Genomic DNA, 24337 nt, shown 5'->3' with positions numbered 1-24337 from the left:
CTTGTCAAATTCCTCATAAATTGTCAATATTCTTAATAAAATTCCTATTAATAATATACAAGTGCAAATGTTGAACTGCTTGCCAGAAATGATATAATAGTGCTTTGTTTTTTTGTTGTTTCCTTGTAGGCTGCCTGTAATAATCTAAATCTGTGTGAAAGGCAATAAATGATTTTATTATTATCTACTAATGGTAGTCCAGTGGTCGAAATTTTACCATAATTTATTTAAATTTTAAGTTTGAACATTATTATATTTCTATTGTCACCTTTCTATTATCATCATTTCTATAATAATCATTGCTCTATGTCGCCAAGGCTACATTATAGAAAAATAATATTAAAGACAAAAAATATTAATCTATTCTCAATTTGACCACAGATTGATAAATCAATAAACAAAAAAAGTATAAATGCATGTGTGTGTGTCAAATACATGGTAATGTGTGTAAGGTTTTTTTATTCATTTAGTTTATTTTTTTATTGTTTATGCACAATTAAAAAAAAAAAATCAAGCAATCAGCAATCTGCACTACTTCTCTATATTCTCTATGAGTGTGGGAAATTTCGTACTTCTCCGTCCGCACAATTTTCGTAAGAAGGAGTCCAACATTTTTGCTGCACGTATTACCTACTTAAAATGTAGGTTCTTAATAATAATACATAAGTGTTTTGAAATATAAAACTAATCTTAAATTTTTTAGTTATACCACTTCCATTCTAAGGGTGCAATTTCGTAAACAAACTTTGCCGTAATGGCGTAACCTTTAAAATACACGAAAACTGCCCAGCATAAACATATTTTTTTAGTAACTTTAATAGAAGTATTAGAATTAGAAGTTTATTATAGAATTTATTTAATTGTAATTACATATTTAGACATACTTAACATAATTAATCTTGGAATAGGTAATTATTTCAGCTTTTTTTAATTAAAGAAATTATGTTTTACATAGGTTTAATCTTTTACCCGTTGAACGTTTATAAAATGATTGTATTTACGGTAATAGTGTTGATGATCTTCATTTGGTGGCCCAAATATACTAAAATTATTACGAGCATCCATCCTTATTTATAAATGTGTAAAGAAGCAAAATTATTATTACATTGTTCAAATTTCTATATACCTAATTTATAAATATAAATCTGTACGTATGTACCTGTAAATATGTATATTGCGCGCGTGTGTGTGTGTGTGTGTGTGTGTGCGCGTGTGTATGTGCGTGTGTGTATATATTTCTATAATAGATAGATACACAGTGTGCAATTCATTTCGAAATTATTCTTGCCCATCTAATGGTTGTCTGGAAGAGATCACTCTTAGCGATAAGACCAAGAAAAAATGTTTCACAATATTTATTCATTTTGTGTACAATAAAGAATACTCTTTCACTGGTGGTAGGACCTCTTGGGAGTCCACACGGGTAGGTACCACCACCCCGCCTATTTCCGCCGTGAAGCAATAATGCGTTTCGGTTCGAAGGGTGGGGTACAAGGGCGGATCCAGCTTTGGCGCCAGGAGGGGGTCACATAGTCAAATTTAGATGCGTTCGTTCCCAAACGTTTGCCATTATACAAAGTTATTATATTATATTAAATTAATTAAATATTGAAGGTATGTAGTTACATAAAATCTGTATGGTGACAAAATATATAAATAAAATCATTATATTCAATTAGTGGTCCACCTAAGTCCTGGAACCAGCTCAGGGGGTGGTCATGACCCCCATGACCCCCCCCTGGATCCGCCATTGGTGGGGTAGCCGTTGTAACTATACTGAGACCTTAGAACTTATATCTCGAGGTGGGTGGCGCATTTACGTTGTAGATGTCTATGGGCTCCAGTAACCACTTAACATCAGGTGGGCTGTGAGTTCATCCATCCATCTAAGCAATAAAAAAAAAAAAACTATCTCGCTCTCTCTCTCATCAAACAACTCTTTAAAAAAAAGCAATGATTTAATAAGAATTAAATGAAAAAGCAAAGAATTAATATGTATTTACAACTAGCTAGACGTCTATAAAATTTTCTAACCGAAAAAATATATGTGTATAAACCATTAGAATAGATAAAACCTTAAAAAACAACATTATTATTAAAAACGAAAGAAAAAATCTTGATATTGTATTGGTTTCACGGCAAAATTTTTAGTGACTACTTAACTTGCTTGAAAGTGAAGAAATACTCTCAAAATCCATTAATTTGTAACTCGCACTCGCACATACAATAATCGAGAGGCTCACTTCGGTAAAGCTATTCGATACATGAGACAGCAACATAAACAAACCTTCTCTCTCCCACAAAATGAGATTCATAAGCTTACCACTAGGTGGCACTGATACAAACTCACACAAATTAAACATAACATTAACATCGACTGAGTAGTTAAAAAAACTCGCACTAAGCACAGGTACATTACCCATTACCCGACTAATTATAAATATCGTTAGAAAGCTTGGCATTTCAATTAAACGCCTTAAAAAAAAACTTGCGTGCTACCAATATAAAAGAAAAAATTATTGCTTCTAAAGATGAATAAACGTCCTGCAAATCGAGTAACTCGCACTCAGAGCTCCGCACGTTTCACCGTGAAGAGCGTACACTCGATGCGAGTCATTCGATTCGATTTTTGAAACTCGCACTAAGCCTACGGTATAGGTGTATTTTGTTTAATTATTGATAGTAATCATACATTGTACTTGACAATTGGACCTCATGTCTCAAGGCAGGGGGCGGCAATCGCGCGGCGATGTCTATGGACTCTGATAACTACATCAGACTAAGTGTACCGTCTACACGAGATAAAATCATATGAAGTTGTAGTAGCAAAAGTCGGTCAGTAAAAACCGATCTATGCCAAGAAAAATAACTCAATAAATTCAATATTATTTCTGGGCTCAGAAAATCGGATGAGATCGCCCTACATCCGGTTACCCGGGTAACGTAGCAACCCTAACCTTGACCCGGCTCGCACCCGGTGACCTGTTCAATCTGAATGCTTGACTTCCTTCTTGGAAAATATTAAAGAAATAATAAACGCGTTGTATTCATAATTTCTGAACTGTTTTATTGTCTATGGAGTATTAAAAATAAAAAGAATGTTTCTTTACTCGAGTAAGATTAACATAAGCACTGACTTTTTACTATGCTGGTAATTTTCTTTGCTGAATTAAGTTATCACATTTTATACCTTAATACCAACAGGATATGAATTCATTTTGTATTACATTGTCTCAGTAATCAGAGTACATAACAGATCGAAGGCTCGATATTAAAACAATCTATACTAATATTATAAAGCTGAAAAGTTTGTTTGTTTGAACGCGCTAATCTCAGGAACTACTGGTCCGATTACAAAAAATATTTCAGTGTTAGATAGCCCATTTATTGAGGAAGGCTATAGGCTATATAACATCACGGTAAAGCCAATACAAGTGGAGCACCAGCAAAGAATGTTTCAAAATAGGGGTTTAATTAAATAGCTCCTTAACATTCTGTAGTTCAAAAATATTTTCACTTTCTACGTAAATGAAGTGGGGGTCAAATTTAGCGTTATGCCAAAGTAACTATTCCACGCGAACGGAGTCGCGGGCAAAAGCTAGTCCTTTATAAAGCGATATCGTGCCTGCAATAATGTCGGTGGCAAACAATTTGAACATTTGCTGTTAATAATTCAATAAATTAATAAAATAAACATAAAATTGTTTGTGCCATTTGTTTTAATGCATTGTACATTTGTCAAAAACAAATAATTTGTTTTTGACACACGATAAAAGTGATTATTATCAACAACAACAATTTATGAAATTTGGTTCTTGTTTAGAAACTTAATAGTACAATTTTTTTGTTGGCTAGTTTTCCTTCCTACAGTATTATACAATTTAGGAATCTTGGATGGTTACGTCAAATTAAAAAAATCTTCCTATTGTATCGTACAATTATTATTTTTTACACCACCATGAAAATCTTTCAAAATTGTAGGGAAAAAAGTAATCTTGATAGATTTTTGCGTCAAAAACTACGGGCATTCTGGCTTTTTAAAGGGGTGAAGGGTAGCAACAGCCGTTATACTGTTAGAATTGAAATTTTAGAACTGAGCTCTCGAAGTGGGTCTCGGCATTTTCATTGTAGGCGTCTTTGGGGTCTAGAACCACTTATAACCAGGTGGGTCGTGAGCTCGTCCACCCATATAAGCAATTAAAAATATATATACAAAATAGTAATAAATACATGATATCAAATAAGAATACTTTATTATTAACTAGCTGACCCGGCAGACTTCGTAGTGCCTCAATCGATAAATAAAAGACCTAAGCTTTTGTATAAAATAAACTTAAAACAAACAAAAGAATCCGTCCGACGGGGACACATGAAAGGAAAAACTAAATTGTTATTTTTATTTAATTCCGGGCATTTTCATATTTATCTACCTTTTAAACCTTCTCTGGACTCCCACAAATAATTCAAGACCAAAATTAGCCAAATCGGTCCAGCCGTTCTCGAGTTTTAGCGAGACCAACGAACAGCAATTCATTTTTAGAAATATAGATGGAAGATAGGTTTTTGTAATACCGAACGCAATGATAGTATTAATGTGTAGTTTTTTTTTTTGTTTTGTAGTATTTTGTACTGCAAATAGAAAAGTTAAATGATAGCTTAAGAATCAAACATGCAAATATTCCTACATTTAATTAAATTTGTTTGCGTTAAAATGTTCGCAATTTTGATTACCCACCAAATGAATTACAAGTTAGTAATTGTGTTCTGTCTCTTTTATTTTGTCAGTCGCAGATAACATTCTGCAATACGTTTGTTTGGTTTATTTCGTTTTACTGGTCCATCTTGGCTGCTTTTCAATGACGCGACTGACTGTTCTGTGTCGGAGTGAGTACAGCCCGTCTGAATAACAATGGCCGATAAATTTTTCGTTACTCAACGAATATATCAAACGAAAACAGACATAGATGCGATAAAAAATAATAATATTATTAAATTATTATTTTTGTTTGTATTAATTTGTTGATTCACTAAATAACTGGATTTCAGATCACAGTTCATGATTTTAAATCTGCTTCTCGATAATAGATGGCGCTGTAATGGAATACATAGCTTCTTATTTTCCCGCTTTATGCTTCCTAAAAATCTTTTGCAGATATTCTATGAAACGATCGGGCTTCCAACAAACTCTTATAATATAGTAGCTGCTACATACCGTCGAATAACTCACTGAAACAACGCTTTTTTTTTTCCTACTTATGCTGATAGCCTTGAGAGGCTATTTCAGCTTCGCCCTAACGTTTGTAGGTGAGCTCGCGGGGCTCAAACCGGAGAGTTGCTAACACTGACCCTAGCAAGAGCAGTGCTTCGCAGAATCTACCACCGGATCGGAAACGCGACCCACTGAGAAGATCCGGCGAGAAACTCAGAAGTCGAAAAATGACGCGACATAATATTTTTTACGCACCGTTGGGGCGAACACGAATGACTATCGACAAAAGTATGCGTATCGCTATAGAGAATTTAAACAGCGCCCCTACCGTCCGTAAAAAGAAATAATTTCAGCAGCACAAATCAATTTCCTTACTTTCGTTTCGCGATCGAATGGTCAAGTTCTCGAAACTCGAAACTCATACTCATAATCGAGAACACGAAAATTGTTTTGACATACGGTGACGTAAATCTCGAAGGCTGGCTATCGAGTACTACTGTTTAATGTAATGATCCGTTTTCGTATCGACCACTCGATACATTTACATTACGAATTTTACTGGTGGTAGGACCTCTTGTGAATCCGCACGGGTAGGTACACCGCCCTGCCTATTTCTGCCGTGAAGCAGTAATGCGTTTCGGTTTGAAGGGTGGGGCAGCCGTTGTAACTATACTGAGACCTAAGAACTTATATCTCAAGATGGGTGGCGCATTTACGTTGTAGATATCTATGGGCTCCAGTAAAAACTTAGCACCACGTGGGCTCGTCCACCCATCTAAGCAATAAACAAAAAAAGAATCGTTACATTTTCCTGCTTGACATACTAGATGCCGTATAGTTACTGTCGATACCGATACGATGGCGGCCTCACATCCGTAATATGTATGACGTTCGCCATGCAACAACGATGGACGGTTTTACATCGCGTTGAATTAGTTTTCTAATGATAAATAAGAGATGGCGCTAAGCTAGTTTTTACGGAAAACGAAATTTGCTTTCTTTGCATTTTTTTCGTATAAACTTCCTGATCTTAAACCTTAAATTGACAAAAACCAATAGTTTCTAGAAAATACTCCAATGACAAAATCTCAATACAATTTTTCTCATAATTGAACTTAAAACTCTTTATTATATTCGCTCTTTCCGAATCGCGTTATGCAGCCATGTTTATGAACTTTGTTTATAAGTTTAATGAGTTTGTAATAATCCTTGTGGTCCGTTTCTATGCAATGAGCCAAATTCATCGAGGAACTGGCTTATCTCGCGAAAACTATCATTACTATCTGTCAAATATTATCATCATTATCATTGTCAATATCATCATCATTATCATCGTCAATATCATCATCATTATTATTGTCAATATCATCATCATTATCATTATCATTACCTTAAGACAGCCGAAGCACGATTTCGATATCCCTGCCGTAAAATATTTGACCATGACTCTGGTTTTACTCTTTACGTCAATCAAGAGAAGACGCTTCTCCCTCGTTTCCTCACAGGATAACGGCACCAGTTTTTGATGATATACAAAAGAGTCCATATCATTAAGAAGGACAGGAAGGAAGGATATGATGAAGAAGGAGATCATCATTCTCCTGCCCTTCTCACAGTCACCTGGGGTCGGCGTAACATGTTTTCTCCTTCCATACTCCTCTATCATATACTATTTCTTCGCTCACTTCCCTCTTCCACATATAGTCTTTCACAAAATCCGTCCATTTCTTCTTAGGTCTACCTCTTCCTCTATATCCTTCCACATTCATAGTTAACACTCTCTTACCAACCTCATTTTTGAAGAAGGACATACTACGTTGCTAGCTTGATGTTGTTTGATTGCATGTAATAGAATTTATGAAGGTAATTTTCACCAATTTATTTTTCCTACCTTTGCCGGTTACACTTAGATGGCTAGGCCAGCGTTACTTAATGAGTAGGTGAGCTCACGGGGCCTCTAGCCTGGTGACGATGCTAACACTAGCCCTAGCAAGAGCAGTGCTTCGCAGAATCTACCACGATCAGACACGCGACCCACTGAGAAGATCCGGCGGGAAACTCAGTGCGCTGTGTCTATGGATTAACTCATATCAAGGACCGATGTCAGAACAGCATTTTTATAACTTGACTTTCATATCCTGTCCTGTTCGATTTGGTATTTAGGCGTGTATTTTTTTGTTTGTTTCTAAACAACATATTTATTGTTATCATAAATTAACCGTTATCATACTGAATAGCTCTCTAAAGCGCCTAATAGCTCTCAAATTGCCGGCCAACACATAAGTAAACAAAACTAAAGTGAAATATGCAGACGTAACAAAAGTTTTCCAAAAGATGTTTTTTTTAAAAAAAAAAGCTCCCTAATCAATCCAGTTTTGGAGGATGAAAAAAGGAAATACGAAACTTCGATTTAGGTATGAGGCAAACAAATGTCGAAGCCTTAATTTTATTGTGTAACGACTGTCCTACTTTTGCAATTCAAACGCAAAATCCGCAGATGATTTGTTGTTAATAATACAAGTTGTCAATAATGTTTTATGTCATAAAATTTAATAATTATTTGTAAAGTTGTTAATAATAATAAAAAAATACAAAGACAAGTCCATTCCGTCGTCCCACAAACGAAGTACGCGAAGTGCAGCATCCTTCTTCATCTTACTCCATTGTCGTTATTACAATAGTTGGATCACCATTTGAAGAGCAGCACCCGTCTCGGGAATGTAATAGCGCTCTCGCAAAATTAACGACTCAATCACAACGCAGACGAGAGCGCCCTAATTAAAATTTTGTTCACATATTTTTTCATGCAGTTAATTACAACTCTTTCGACGCTTTATTTGGGTTCCGTGGGAAAATGTGAAGTTGAAACTTTTTTTTTATTGCTTAGAGGGGTGGACGAGCTCACAGCCAACCTGGTGTTAAGTGGTCACTGGAGCCCATAGACATCTACAACGTAAATGCGCCACCCACCTTGAGATATAAGTTTTAAGTTGTTGCTCGCTCCGGGAATTTCAATATTGTAGTAATTGTTACGTTATAATACTAATTGTAAAAAGATCATATTTAAAAAAAATGTTATATAAAAAAAAAATAGCTTTATATTTAAAAAAAGAAAAAAGACATGCCCGCTGAGGTTCTTGCCAATTCTTCTCAGGACGGAGGCTAGTTCTTCTGAATTGGCGGTAGTTCTTTTGACGTTCTACAAGTATGTACTTTCATTTCAGTTGAATAAAAAATTTTTTGATTTGATTTGATTTAAGATCTCAGTATAGTTACAACGGCTGCCCTACCCTTCAAACCGAAACGCATTACTGCTTCACCGCAGAAATAGGCAGGGTGGTGGTACCTACCCGCGCACACTCACAAGAGGTCCTACCACCAGTAAATTTTGAAATTTCTTTGAAAATTCTGCTTTCGTCCGTTATGTCTACGGATATCACAAACGTGATCACAACTAAACTGATAATGTAAAATGTATCGAATTAGAAAGATGGTGCTATCTATGAACCGTATCTATGATCGCTGTAAAGAGATTCAGTGAAATCGCAAAAGTAATGGATTGTAATAATAATTGTACCTTCAATGAAATAATAAGGCTTTTTGAGACAATACGATTACATTGTCCAAATAATTTTTCCTCCATTTTTCGTTCATTTCGTCCGATTTTAGTAGACAAACATTCTCAAATGCTCAAGCTAATAGAACTAAAGAATGCTTTCAAGGTTCCATTGAAAAGATTTGTTTAATAAATAATAATAATCGCTATAAGAAATCCACTAACACTTTTTACTGACTTCAATTTTTAACTTAAAATCGACTACGGAACCTCACTCTGTACATTATCCGACTTTGTCTGGCCTAGTTTTAAATCCAGACTGCACTAATCAACCGCTCTCTTGTTCCAGGTTAACGTGCCGTCCGAGTGAAAGAGACCGACAAAATCGAAACTTCCTATAAAACGCCTTATATGGAGCGAGACGGGCTTACGGCGCGTGCTCCGTCACGTATTAGAACCTACATAATACACGAATGTAGATAATAGCACGGGAACAGATAAAGCAAATTCGAAACGCCTAGGCCCGAGTGTAGACTATCGCCTAACTATCCAAGTGGACGGTGCTCGTATGAACTTGCCTTAATACTTCTTTTTTTTTTCGTAATGTGTCTGAAAGTATAGTTGCGCCCGCGTCCGTGCTTGTAGGTTTAGTTTAGGATATATATAGGAAATAAATATAAAGGAAGGCGGTGGGGACGGTGTGTGCGTGCGCCGGGGTGTGCTCGACGAGGGTGATGCAGCGGAGGCCGTGCAGGCGCATCGGACGGGAAGCAGGGAAGCTCACGGTGCTGGTCTGACGACACTCTACAGGTAAGTAATTCCTACTTAACTACCCATTGGTTACCGTTGCTACTTACAGAAGAGACTATGAGATATAAGTTCTAAGGTCTCAAATATAGCTACAACGGCTGCCCCGCCCTTCAAACCGAAACGCATTACTGCTTCACGGCAGAAGAGGTCCTACCACCAGTAATTACGCAAATTATCATTTTGCGGATTTGATTTTTATTACACGATGTTATTCCTTCACCGTGGAAGTCAATCGTGAGCATTTGTTGAATACGTATTTCATTAGAAAAATTTGTATCCGCCTGGGATTCGAACACCGGTGCATCGCTCAACACGATTGCCCCGGACGTCTTATCATTTAAGCCACGACGACTTCTGCTAATTACACGGCCACATTGCTGTCAAAAAGCACTATAAAATATGTGATCCTATTGAAATTGTAAGCGGTCCTACTGGATCTTTTTGGACAAATACGAATCGCTCCAGGACAGTTTGACGTTGGTGGAGGAAGTGGGCTATTTGTTGGAAGTATCTTCTTGCGGCTCGCATCGTTCAACATCAGCTTGCTTTGTGCGAGTTTTCTAACGTTCTCGATAGCGTAAAAGTTAGCTCCATTTTGTATGCAGTTGGAACAGCGCCCCTAGCAGCAAACGTAGGCAAAGATCCCCCTTTCATACAAATATGAGCTAACTTTTACGCTATCGAGCACACGTCATCTCGGATCCTCCTGATCCACTAACGGTGCTTTTAGATACTTCAAGCACCGGTCACCGTTCTCGTCGAACCCGTCGCTTGCGACGAAGGGCTCGACGAGTAAATTAACTCTCAGACACAGCCCACTGAGTTTCTCGCCGGATCTTCTCAGTGGGTCGCGTTTCCGATCCGGTGGTAGATTCTGCGAAGCACGACTCTTGCTAGGGTTCGTGTTAGCAACATCGTCAGGTTTGAGCCCCGTGAGCTCACCTACTAAAGTTAGGTTACGCTGAAATAGCCGCTAGGGCTATCAGCTTAGGTAGGAAAAAAAAAAAAAAAAAAAAAAAAAACGCTATCGAGCACGTTAAAAAACTCGCACTAATCAAACTGGTCGAGATCAAACCCGATCCGACGGCTGACGACGCAGAATGCGACTTCCAATAGGACCTCTCAACCGTGAACAAGAACCATGTACGGGTCCGATCGTAAGATGCCGTCTGGCGAAGTGAGGTGGCTTTGGCAATGTCAGTGGCGGGGGGCCGAACTGACGTGGAGTGGAGTGATGTAGATAACGGCCATGCGTGATTATTGCACCATATCTTTCGAAATATCAGACGTTTTGTTGGGGACGCCATCCTGGAGTCTGATTTGGACAGATGGAGCACAGGCTTGCGGTCTGCCTCGCAAAAGTCCGTATTTAATCTTGACCCAAATGTAGTTCTTAACTAATATTAGCAGATAAATGAAATTTAAACAATATTGGAAGATTTAAAACATGAGATCAACATTTAAAAAAAAAATGTTTTTCACTTGCTGAATTCTTTGCCTATTTTCTTATTGGTCTACGGCATAACCAATAATTTAAGTGCTAGGTCTTAAGCGAACTGTTAGGCTCATTTTAGGTGTACCTAACTAAAGAAAATTTCCACTCAGTGTAGTCTTCTGAAATTTCAATTTTTATTATTTTGAAACATAATAATATGTCTTACATACATTATTACACAAACATACATTATTCATATTACCTATATTACATTCAATAATGAAAGATCAAAATTTTAAATTATAGTACAACGAACAAGTGAATAAGTTAGTTCGGTTTTAAAATATAAATTAATATCATTACATTTTGTATTTTACTTGTAAAAGTAGACTGAATGAATACTATTCAAATTTCGTTCTGAATTGAAAAAAACAAAAGAGGGTTGTCATTTCAATAAATGACAACGTACTTCTTCCCGCCGCTGGATCTCAGCGTTCGCAATCCAGCGCTTAAAGCGACTTAGCGGAGTGATTTGTGTTCTGCCAGTTGAAGACGTTATTTTGCTGCAGCGCTGCGAGATGGCGGCACCGATCGATGCGGTCATGTTGCGCGCGCACTCAATGACGTCACGGAGCCGGCCGGGCGCGGGCCGCCAAACTGAATTTGAATGCCGCCAAAAGTAGTACATTAAACTCGTAGTAATTGTGTTATCGAAAATAATTAACAAAGCGTTTGTGTATTGAATTATTCATTATAGTAGTGATAGTAAATTTCAAATTACTAGTGGTCCCGCAGTAGTCGAAACTCGACTATAATGTTATTTGAAATTGTATGTTTAAACATTATGATGGTTCTATTGTCAAATACTATTATATTTCTATAATATAGTCACAGATTTCGCCAAAACATACACTATAGATAAATAACATTAAAGACAAATAATATTAATCTACATATTCGGAATTTGACCACCGACTTTAAACATTAACAAAAGTTTGACATTTGACAATAAACAAGAGTATAATTATATGTATGGGTGTGTGTCAAATATATGGTAGTGTGTGTAATGTTTTTTTATTGATTTAATGTATGTTTTATACATAAATTAAAAATAATATTAGCATTGTGCACTCCTCTGTATTCTCTATAAGTGTGGGAAAAAAAAGTGAGTTAGATTAGTCTTTGTCGACGTCGCCCTAAGCACGTCATTACGGTTCCTCCCGATCCACTAACGGTGTTCTTAGGTACCACAAGCACCGGTCAAACATCCTCGTCGAACCCGTCGCTTACGACGAAGGGCTCGACGAGTGAATTAACCCATAGTCACAGCCCACTGAGTTTCTCACCGGATCTTCTCAGTGGGTCGCGTTTCCGATCCGGTCCTCCTTAGCAACACTCCCGGTTAGAGCCCCGTGAACTCACCCACACGTCAAGGAGAAGCTGAAATAGCATCTCAAGGCTATCAGCATAGGTAGGGAAAAAAGAAGATTAGTCTAAATCTTAAGGTTGCGATAACCATGGACGAATTTCGATCATACTAATACTAAAGCAATAGAAGACTAGATGTTTTCATTTTTAAGAGCGGGTGGGTACATTAAAATGTGTTGTAGCGTTCATATTTCAATACAACTCCACATCGCTAATATCGTTCTGTGTAATAGTTCCAAAATCCCATAACTTGAGGTTAAGGTATGTTCTGCACAGTGAAAGAATTATTGGCGAATGATTTAAACAGCGTTGCATTAATCGAATTCGGCCTATCGAAATGGTTAGGATTCGCGATAAAAACTATGCGACATTATTATCATTATCAAATTGTGTACTATAAAGGTGCGTCAAAACGTAACTTGCGTCAAAGATTGTAAGGTAATTTGCTTTAGTTTTATCACTAAATCGATTTTTTTATAAATCGGATTAATACATTCTTATGATAATGATCAATAATTTATTGTTTATGGCAACACACTACTCGGCGTGTTTTACGTAACTTCGTTATCTATATATTAATACGTAAAGCAAAAACTTTGTATCCCTTTTTACGAAAATTGCGCGGACGGAGGAGTATGAAATTTTCCACACTTATAAAGAATGTAGAGAATATTTTTTTTAAATAATGCATAAAACATACATTAAATCAATAAAGAAAACATTACACACACTACATACCAAGTATTTGACGTACACACGCATGCATACTATTTATTGTCAAACTTTTGTTCTTGGCGTCTGTTGTCAAATTGAGAATAGATTAAATATTTTTTGTCTTTGTTAATATTTTTTATAGTGTAGTCTTAGTATAAAATACAATCATAATAGTGTACAAACTTACAATTGCAATTAATTATAGTCGAATTTCGATTACTGCGGGACCACTAGTCTGTATAGATTCATAAATAGAGCTATTGAAGTCCAGCCGAGCTCCGCTCTGACTATCGCAACATCGACTTCATGAAACTACCCGCGATCCACAAATGTTCTGTCGATGTAACTATGACAGAAACCTTCTGTTGAATATTTCTAATGAAATACGTACTTAATTCGTTCACGATTGAATTCCATGGGGAAGAAATAACATCGTGTAGTAAAAACCCGCAAAATTATAATTTGTGTAGGACGGTAGGTAGGTAGGTGGTCTTGTGACTCCACACGGGTAGGACCACTATCTGCCTATTTCTGCCGTGAAGCAGTAATCGATTCCGGCTTGAAGGATAGGGCAGCAGGTACTGTAAAACTGAGACTGAGAGACACATGCCTCAATGTGGAATTGAATTGGTTCCGGTAATTTAGCACCAGGCAGGCCTTAAGCTCGTCCACACAAACATTTTTTTTAACAGTTTTATTGAACGTTAGCGTAAAAGATAAATACCATAAAGTATGATTATATCTTTTTATTTTTAATACGCTTTCATTAACTTCAGACGTATGTATGTTGGTATGTAACGGAATCTTTGAACATGATTTTGACCCCCTTCAAAACGTCGGATTAACTCGAAATTTGGTATACTTATTTAGGACCTATGACAATTCAATCTTTAAAAAAAAGATTTGGAAAAATTTAAATTAAACTAAAATATGTAAAATAATAATAGTTTAAAAAAAACTTTATAAATACGCTTTTATAGAAAATCCAACTAAAAAATTGAATTTTTTTTTTATAAATTTGAATTAAAAATTGTGTAAGAAAAAAATATTTTGTTGTAAAAAAAGCGCGGTGTGCATGGTAACAGATACGAGTAGAAGGGTTATTTTGATAATATCCCGAAAAGCACCACACGCTTTTTCACAATAAAATCATTTTGCTTACACTATTTTTAATTCAAATTTATTAAAATTTACTTTCGATTTTTTAGTTGGATTTTCTAAAAAATCTAAAAAAATACGCTTTATAGAAAAGCGTACCTGTTTTTTTAGATTTTTTAAACTGTTATTTATTTGTACTTAACGTCCTCCGAAGTTAAAATAATGGCTTTCATTCAGCTCTAGTCCCGCCGACATTGTCAATACTTATTAGCCACTGTAGGAACGGACTTATCAGATCTAGGACGTACGCATGCAAAGTGTATAATATCAGGCTTGGAAATCGGATTTAGATAATTTACCAATCACACAATTAGTAATCGATTTCAGGTAGACAATTGCTGTAAACGAGGTGGAATACGTTACGCTTTTTAATTCGTGTTCCATTAATTTTATTTTACAATATCAAACGCTACGAATATATATAATTATGTCTCTCTCTCTCTCTCTTCGATCGGTCCCTCACTGCTGAGAATCGTGACTCCGTCCGATTTCGTCAACCAACTGTCTCCATCGATCCCGCCCTGCAGCCCGGTGGAGTGCGTCGCTGATAGGTATCCCCAGCTAATTATATATTTCATATAATATATAAAATATATAATTTTTGAACTCAAAAATATTATAGTAACATGAATTGTAACACATGACAAAAATTACATCATAAACGTAATAAAAATTGTTTGATTTATCGTGACAGCATGCGTGCAGCCTTTCACTCTCACTATTGCCTACGAACTGAAGGGCGCTGGAAGTATGCGTTGAAAAATATCGGGATGATCTAGTAGGTATAAGGGGAAGTAGTACTTCCCTAGGTGCTCCCAATTACCCGCCGTTCTCAATTCCCCCACTCTCCCCTACGTCACTGTTTTCGTTGGACAAACGGTCATGATTATTGGTTATCAAATTTCAAATTTGATTATTATCCCATCTATCATATTAATAAAACTAGGCGATGACTAGGCGATGGCTAGGTTTTTTTTTTGATAACGCCATCTTGTTGTGTCTTTAAAGCGGTTAGTTGCCCTCAATTAAGAAAAATAGTATTATTATTCGCCAATAGATGTCGGGAAGAGTTGATTATTGAAAACACGAATAATTTTTGAACATTTTCTGAAAATAAATCGTAGCTAGATCGATTTATCGCCCCCGAAATCCCCTGTATACTAAATTTTATGAAAATCATTGGAGCCGTTTCCGAGATTCAGATTATATACATATATATATTAATATACAAGAATTGCTCGTTTAAAGGTATAAGATAATAAAAAAAGTTTAACGAATTACACCTAAACCGATTCAGATATATGAAAAATCTTTTTCTATGATGCAATTATTAATTATAGAACACATAACAAGCTCAGTATTAACATCTACAAAAATCATTCATTGAGTTTATGCCCTCCAACTCTGAAAGCTTTTGTGCGCTTCACAAATGACAGATTGTATCATCAAAATTGAACTGGAAACTCGCTCCTGTTTTAATGGATTCAACACATCAATCAATATCAATTTCCCGCGTTTTATCCGTTCGAATTTTGTTTTGACTAACGAATGTGTAATTTGAATTGTACCGAAATTACATTGCGTTCACCCCGTCGTGTTGCCAGTCCACAAAACGACCGTTTGATTCGGACAATGAAATAATCACAAGTCTTTTATCGTGTATTTTCGTATACATTAGGGTTTCACTGTTTTCTATCAACGATTCGCCTTGGGCTGCTCGATACCTGTTTCGATACGGATCAGTAAATCACCTCTATCGACTTCATTGTTTTATTCGTCCTTAGATTATTACAAGATTATTTGATTTAAAAAAATAATTAATTAAGCTGTTTTGACAATTGTTCAATTCAAAATAATTGTGAGAAGTTATTTTTAAATAAATTTCGATGGTTTTGTCAAATCCTAAATCGATTTGTAATTCGTAGTGCGTAATTTATTTTTATTTAAGTCTAATTTTATTTAATATTATTTAAGTCTAATTTATTTGTTAAGCGTACAGCAAAGAAAGTGTAGGCAAGTGTAGGTAGGAAAGTGAGGAAAGTGTGTGTCATATAAATAAAACGTGATGAAGTTATGTAACATTCCTCGGCGAATTAAGTTTTTGATAAAATCACAGTAATGATGTCATTGTAAGTACCTAATCAAATGTTTAAAAGTATTTAAATGAGATAACGTTTTGATGCATAACGTGTACAAAATAAATCATCTACTTATTATAATAGCGTGACACTGAAGTAAAGATAGTCATGTTTGTACAGTGTTCGTTTCAAGGCGAACTCTCAGTTGAGGAGAATGGGGGAAACAATACAATGTACTGCGTAATTTCGAAGTCACTGAGCCTCCACTAGCAATTGTTATGACAAGGTCAGGAATGTCTTCGCTGCCAATATCCTAGTAGTCGTAGTTTTATTTTTTCAACTGGAAAGGCAAAGGTGTCTTACCATACAGCCTAATCTTTTATATATAAAGAGACTTTTTCAGTGGACATTTTAGAGGATCCCGAGAAGTTATCCAGCGGCTTGTGTTTCATTTTCCCACATTTGTGCACTTTCGCAGACACTAAACATTTAATAAACCACCATTATTACGCATTTAAATCTGAAGAAACAATAAATAGACAAAATAAAACAAATCACACAAGTTCACTCCCCGCGTTCCCGCCAAAAATCCCCCAATATGCTAGTACAAAAAGAAACATGACAGCTCTTAAATGTCAAAATTACCGCGCAAACTATAAATGAAGCTAAAGGCAACTCATTACACGTGTCGTCATTCGGGGTCAAAATAGATTGATTACGATTATTAAACTTAATGATTTAGTATTGAAAAGATATTAAAATGATTAGGTTTATATAATTATCTAAAATATAAATCAATATACGTTTTATCAAAAATAGTGTTTGAAAATCCGATTCAATTGAATAAGTTCTGTTCTAGCCGCTTTGATCCAGCAATAGATGTCTATTGCCTGAAACTCATCATGAGAACTATTTTTAACAGATATCATACAAATTTGAAGTCGTCGTGGCCTAAAGGATAAGACGTCCGGTGCATTCGTATCGAGCGATGCACCGGTGTTCGAATCCCGTTGGCGGGTACAAATTTTTCTAATGAAATACGTACTCAGCAAATGTTCACGATTGACTTCCACGGTGAAGGAATAACATCGTGCAATAAAAATCAAACCCGCAAAATTATAATTTGCGTAATTACTGGTGGTAGGACCTCTTGTGAGTCCACACGGGTAGATACCACTGCCCCGTCTATTTCTGCCGTGAAGCAGTAATGCGTTTCGGTTTGAAGGGTGGGGCAGCCGTTGTGACTATACTGAGACCTTAGAACTATATCTCAAGGTGTGTGGCGCATTTACGTTGTAGATGTCTATGGGCTCCAGTAACCACTTAACACCAGGTGGGCTGTGAGCTCGTCCACACATCTAAACAATTAAAAAAAAAAATTAAACATTGTTTAGAAACTGGTGTTCGATTCGCTATTTTAAAAAGCAAAATAAATTACAAGAAACAATACACTAGTTCAAATTTCTGAACGCCTTATCTCAATAATACCTACACATTCCCGCTACACTTCAGCATCAAGTTTTATGAGTAGGTATAAAGGAAAAAGTTGGATTGTGCGCCTCGAGACAACAGTGCAAAATAAGGCAGTAAAAGAAGGAAACTTTCATTAAAAAATAATACTAAAGTGTCATTTATTTATTCGTTCTAAAGTTTTTAGTAAAACCCATAGAAAGTAATTCGAAGCTTGTATTTAAAGAGTACGCTTTTTTTATGCTACGTTTTTTTTTTATTTCTTTAACGCTTAATCTCTTTCGGTTTGGAAGATATATGATGATCCAGTTAGTCTGAGATAAAAAGAACGTTCTAGAGACGTTTTGATTACAATTTTTTTTTATTGCTTAGATTGGTGGACGAGCTCACAGCCCACCTGGTGTTAAGTGGTTACTGGAGGCCATAGACATCCACACCGTCAATGTGCCTCCCACCTTGAGATATAAGTTCTAAGGTCTCAAGTATAGTTACAACGGCTGCCCCACCCTTCAAACCGAAACGCATTATTGCTTCACGGCAGAAACAGGAGGGGTGGTGGTACCTACTCGTGCGGACTCACAACAGGTCCTACCATCAGTATTCCACAATCCACAATTCCTGTACAAACAGCCTACTGCAGTGCGGGATCGGTTTCCCACAGTGCAAAAAGTAATTGATCTGATGCTGACGTTTGACTTTGATCTTTTTAAATACTACTGCACTGTAGATATTACTGCAGCATATTAAAAATTTCTTATCAAATTTAATAATGCGGTATTTCTACGTTATTTGACAACAGATTAATCTGTCTGAATTTATTTAAACAAAGTGCTTGCTTCCTACTATCAAATCAGATAGTGAATATGTACAGCATAGCAACACGTAAATAGGCGGGGTGGTGGTATCTACCCGTGCGGACACACAAGAGATCCTACCACCAGTAATTACGCAAATTGTAATTTTGTGGGTTTGATTTTTATTACACAATGTCACCGTGGAAGTCAACCGTGAACATTTGTCAAGTACGTATTTCATTAGAAAAATTGGTACCCGCCTGGGATTCGAACACCGGTGCATCGCTAGATACGAATGAACCGGACGTCTTGTCCTTTAGACTTCTGACCACGATGACTTCTTCGTCCAGTCAATTTCTTTTTTTTTTATGAAGTAAGGGTTACTGGTGACCCGGAGACCTTTCCAGTTTCATCAGGACAGGTGGGTGAGCAAAGGCTCAGTCAGGAGAGGTGAGTTTTGCTGACAGCTGTGACAGACACGTCGAACTCTTCGCCGAGTTCGACGAGTACCGTTACCGGAGTCCCTAAGCCTGCTCCTAGTCTTAGAGCTAAAGGCGTCTAATGCAAGAGTCTGATGGATCCGTAAGGACGTGTCTATGGCGTCGACGGTGGCTGACTTCTGCATGATCAAGATTCGAGTAGTAGTCAACGGCGGCAACGATAAGGCGATTATCATGAGAATTTCGGTGTAGTTAGATAGCTTTATACCCTGAGTTACTCTAAATTTTTATTAACAATTTACAAGGCATATTGCCACTGCTAAAAATAAACCCAGAGTTTACAGTCTCATTACGAATAAAAGCAGTACATATTTGGCATGTTAATTAATTTTGATTTTTATAAAGTTAGGTAATATAAAGTTAATCTTGATTTTTAAAGTAAAAATTTGGTAGCATATAGCATTTCTATCGAGATTAATATTGTATGAAATACTCGAGGAGATTGCAAATGGATCCCTAGATTTTGGTACGAACAGAGCATCAAGGTGATCATCGGCGACCGCTGCCCTGATACCATGATTTTGTACAAGGGCGGATCCAGGGGGGGTCATGGGGGTCATGACCCCCCCCTGAGCTGGTTCCAGGTGGACCACATATTGAACATAATGATTTTAGGACCACGGTTATGGAATATAAATAAGCTGCCTCATTCCGGGCGTGATAGTGCTTCTCTGGATGTCTTCAAGAGAAGATGACAATATGTACGTGTATATGTACAAGTTATTATGTGTTAAGTTTTTCAAGTGTATAATAAAGATTAAATATTTTTAAATACAGTACTTACGTACATTAATAAAATACCTACTTTTTACTTGTATCTATTGTTATAAAAATTAAATTGGTTATAAGTTCTTGACTTGACCATGACTATGTGACCCCCTCCTGGAACCAAAGCTGGATCCGCCCTTGATTTTGTATTAAGTAAGCCAGCTCAAGGTCTACTGGTTACCTGAGTACGTAGACATTATATTACAAAATATGTTGTCACCCACTTCGAGATAAGTTTTTTTTTTTTACACAAGGAACTGTTTCGTCATTCAACCGTAATTTTGATAATAACTATACAATGTCCAGTGACATGTCCATATTAATCAATCTACAGCGGACTTAGTAGATCTTGAGGCACTCTTCTTCTTCGAGATATGTGATCAAAATTTCAATTGGATTTAGTAACGGTTGTTCCACTCTTCAAATCGACGTGCACAACTGATATTACTATGTCACGTAACTTTTTTTTTACCTGGTTTTTACAGGTACCAACCAGATAACGGAAATAAATATAAGATTTTTATTATACACATACATATATTTAAAATACATCCATAACCCTGGAAAACACATTTATATTTATCATACAAATATCTTCCCTTGGCGGGATTCGAACCCGCGACCCCTTTATGTAGTGACCATGTCACTTACCACTACACCAGACGGCCGTTAAGTTACAATACAATTCGACTACGTCTTAAAAGGGGTGGGGATATTCACGCTTTGATATCTATGGATCCCGTAAACCACCTAAGATCAGATGGGCTGTGATTTCGTTGACCTAAATAAAAAATAGAAGTACACTGAGTGAAAACACAAGACAATATTGTAACTAGAGTAGGTTCCTAGATTATTGAATTACCGAAAATAGTTATAAATTTTCTTTTATTTGCGTGAGGCTTGGCCAAATAAAGAGGATTAACGTAATAAATTAGAAATAATAAAACTCAAAAGTGATTCTCAACTTTTGTGAAATAGTGGCGCCATTTTACTTCTTAACTTCGACAGACACTTTTGATACCTAAAATCCTTCCTTCTTACCTTTTTCATGGATACTAAATGGTTAATAAGTCATTAAGTTTAAGCTAAAGAAACGCTAAAATAATCTAAATAAAATAGTCAACACAGCTTGAGACTGCGTTCCCGCCCAAAAGTCACCATAGATTTAAATTATTTTAAATGGAGTTCATCATAGTCATAGACAGATGACAGACGCAAAAGGTTTTTTACAAGACGTTACACGTTCAATCTGCCATCAAGCTAATCCCTAATTTTATTGACATCAAATTGATTGAAACTTACAACTTCATTAATTTGGTGGAAAAATATCCAAATGAAATTTCCTAAAAATTTCTTACAAATTAAAAAAGCTTTAAGCCAGTTATTAAACATTATAATATATGTAGTTACACAAAATTTTTGTTGTCAGTACATTTTCTCATATCACGTTTCCGGACAATGTACTTACTAGTATTAGTTTACTAATATAAGTATAAATAGCCAGTAAATAACGATTGCGTAATAGATCCGCTACGTTAGTGATAAATGTCGTCTTCTTTTTAAATACATTATGTGTATTGATATTCGTCATTTATAGACAATAATTTCAAAACACTTAAGTAATGAAACCGCAGGAAATAATATTAATAATTTTAAAGAACGTGAGGACATAAGTCAAATCATTTTCTTCATGTTCATTAATTTGCAATAGTATTAACTGCATTTATCACTCTGTGGTCAAGAAAATCATCATCAAGTTGGCAATGCTGAAATTTACTATTTGCGCTAAATTTTGTGACTTGATGACCATACTAAATTCGCGAGTAGAGTAAGTGAACTAACATTGACGATACCAGAATTCTTTTGAAATCGATCGGTTAATACAAGCGCAGGGCTTGTCATTCACTGACGTCGTACCCAACGGCCGACTGACGCATGCGCGTCTGGCCAACGTCTATCCCGTACGGATATAGATGAATATTCGCTTGTACACATTTTCATAGAGCGCGCTGATCTCTTTAACATGGCTGCATTATTTTATCGTTATAATTTACGTTCGAGTGGTTATATCTCACTTTTGTCGCATCGTGATATAGATAACGTTGACGTAAGTATTATACTTTGTCAAATTATCAGATAGCGCGACTGCTACTACTAAATTCGAAAATTAAATTGCGGCAAAACCGTGCCATAGCGATTAAACGAAAGTCGCGTAGTGCATGGCTCGCATAGCTATCGTGCGCGATCGCGTGTGCTGCCCTCGTCGTCTCGCCACTACTCTTGTCAGTCAGAAAGCGGACACGGTACGTGTGGTCGCGTGATGAGTTGGTGCTCGTAGTATTTTAAGTTTGACATTTGGCGCGTTTTTCATTTAGGTTTATTAGAAATAATTAACGAGAAAATCATAGGTTTAAGTTAGTGCAATCTGTGTATTTTCTATTTATTTCAAGTGTTCGACTAGTATTTCTGTGAATTCCTTTGACGTCGGCTGTGAAGTGGCAGAACGGGCTCGTGTACTTAGCTGTGTTGCCTAAGTTTTTGTGGTTTTTCTTTTCTCTTTTGTTCGTTTTCGGAGGTATCCCACAGCTGCCGAACACGACTAAGGTAAGCTTTGACCAAATAATATATAACGAGACATCTGTATTGTGGATGATGACGAATTTTCTACTGTAGTTTATGTCAGACAATCTCAAAACTCGTCAAACGTGTTCCGAATATAGCTTGATCATGTTTAAACCCGCAAACTCGACTAGTTAGAGTATAAAGTAGTTATTTAGTGATTTTCCCTTGGTGGCCGGGCAGTAACGGTGCGGACAGCTGTGAATGCGTAATGTATAAAAATAAATACGGTCGCATTATCGGTCTCTAGACACAGAGTCTTTGCTACGGACGTATTATATTAGCCGAATACACGAACTATGCATCGCTAAATCGCATTAAAATAGGTTAGTTGCACTGAGTTCAACGCCCACTCGAAAACACCGGCGTTCTTGCAAAATTAAATTATTATTATTAATAATTCAATAAAATATAATATTCATTCTTAAAAAATTAAATGGTAACTGTATTTTAATTTGTAAAGTGAAAAATACTTTAATAATTAATTAAATATTGTTTATAGTCTTATGAAATTCCAAATCCAAGCTGCTCTATTTGAAAAGCCATCAAATGTGTGTGACAAGGATGGCAATATTCAATCTACATTCTTATCAATTATCAAGCATGTGATTTATGTAATACTATCATTATTATTATGTTAACATCATGTGGACATTGAAAATTGATGTGACCTATTTGTATTAATTATAAAAGAGAAAATTTGAATTCATATAATTAGACAGGTACGTGCTTACCTATAATTTTTATACAAAATATGTAAAATGAAATATTTTGCAATATGTGACACAAGTTATTTAGTGTAGGTAATTATGCTACACCAGACTTGTATTAATTTATCCTTAATGTACTTCTACTAAAACATATACACATATTTCAATCATTAATAAATGCCGCTTAATTTACATAACAAAAAACGTTTTACCTATAACATTATTTTTAATTGTTGCTATTATCAATTCAATTGAATTTCAAGCATGCAGTTAGCCCTATGAGAAGTGACTGACATAAGTGGACAAAATAATATGAACAATTATAGAAATACAGCCCAACTAATGCTTTCATTGAAATAAATAAAAATCGACAGAATTAAGATATCTTTTTTAGAAATTTAAACTAAATATCACAAAGTGAGTGATAATTTTGAGTGAGAACATGAGTAAAATGGAGTAAAGCTGTGGTACCCCTGTACACTGGTTAAACCAAACATCAATGATAAAAATGGTACCTCCACATTTCACAAACACACTTGTATATTACAAACTATTTATGTTTATCAAGTGGTTTGCAAGTAATAGACGTATTTTGAAATTTAGACTGACTACAACACTAACCAGTGCATTACATAATCTCCGTTACAATAGTTTAAACATTTTTCACCCCTGTTAGATTAGATATCACATAGATCAATAGAAATCATCCTCCCTTCATAATTGTAGTGAATTCTATAGTATCCAGCATTGATAAAAAAAGGTCAGATTCATCGTTTTCCTAGTTTTAAGAGTGTGTTGTGTGTGTGTGTAATGTGTTTGAATGTAGTTCATAATAAAAATAATAGCACACATTTGTAGTAAAAATTGTATAAGATATAAAGTTTTTTGACAAAATTAACGCAATAATTAGAAAAGAGAATTGTTTAATTTAGATGCATCATTAAATCTTACTTTAGAACCATAAAGTTATTTTTAATTATAACTTTAATTCTCATGAATAAAATTCATGACATTTCTTTAAGCTAGGGCATCTTCTTAGTTATAATGTAAGGGAATGAATTATCAGCCTTGAGTTCCAGCTTCTGGTT

The 24337-nt window shown here is 35.8% G+C and overlaps 1 protein-coding gene across 17 annotated transcripts in view; it reads left to right on the top strand.

Annotated features, from left to right (window-relative positions):
• LOC101744319 (plasma membrane calcium-transporting ATPase 2) overlaps window positions 1-24337 on the top strand; it is a 194151-nt gene that overhangs the window by 36490 nt on the left and 133324 nt on the right. For 9 of the 17 annotated variants that reach the window (XM_038020804.2, XM_062676658.1, XM_004926009.5 and 6 more), the window contains exon 1: window positions 21999-22524. The gene's annotated coding sequence lies outside the window, so the exon portion shown is untranslated. Of the gene's footprint in view, window positions 1-9114; window positions 9576-21918; window positions 22525-24337 lie in introns of those variants that run through there. The other 8 variants (XM_062676659.1, XM_062676646.1, XM_062676649.1 and 5 more) reach the window with 2 other exon arrangements.

Source organism: Bombyx mori, chromosome 27 (assembly GCF_030269925.1).
Source record: "Bombyx mori chromosome 27, ASM3026992v2".
Classification (NCBI taxonomy): domain Eukaryota; kingdom Metazoa; phylum Arthropoda; class Insecta; order Lepidoptera; family Bombycidae; genus Bombyx; species Bombyx mori.
The sequence above is the reverse complement of the archived record's forward strand: the minus strand, read 5'-3'. Positions and strand labels throughout refer to the sequence as shown.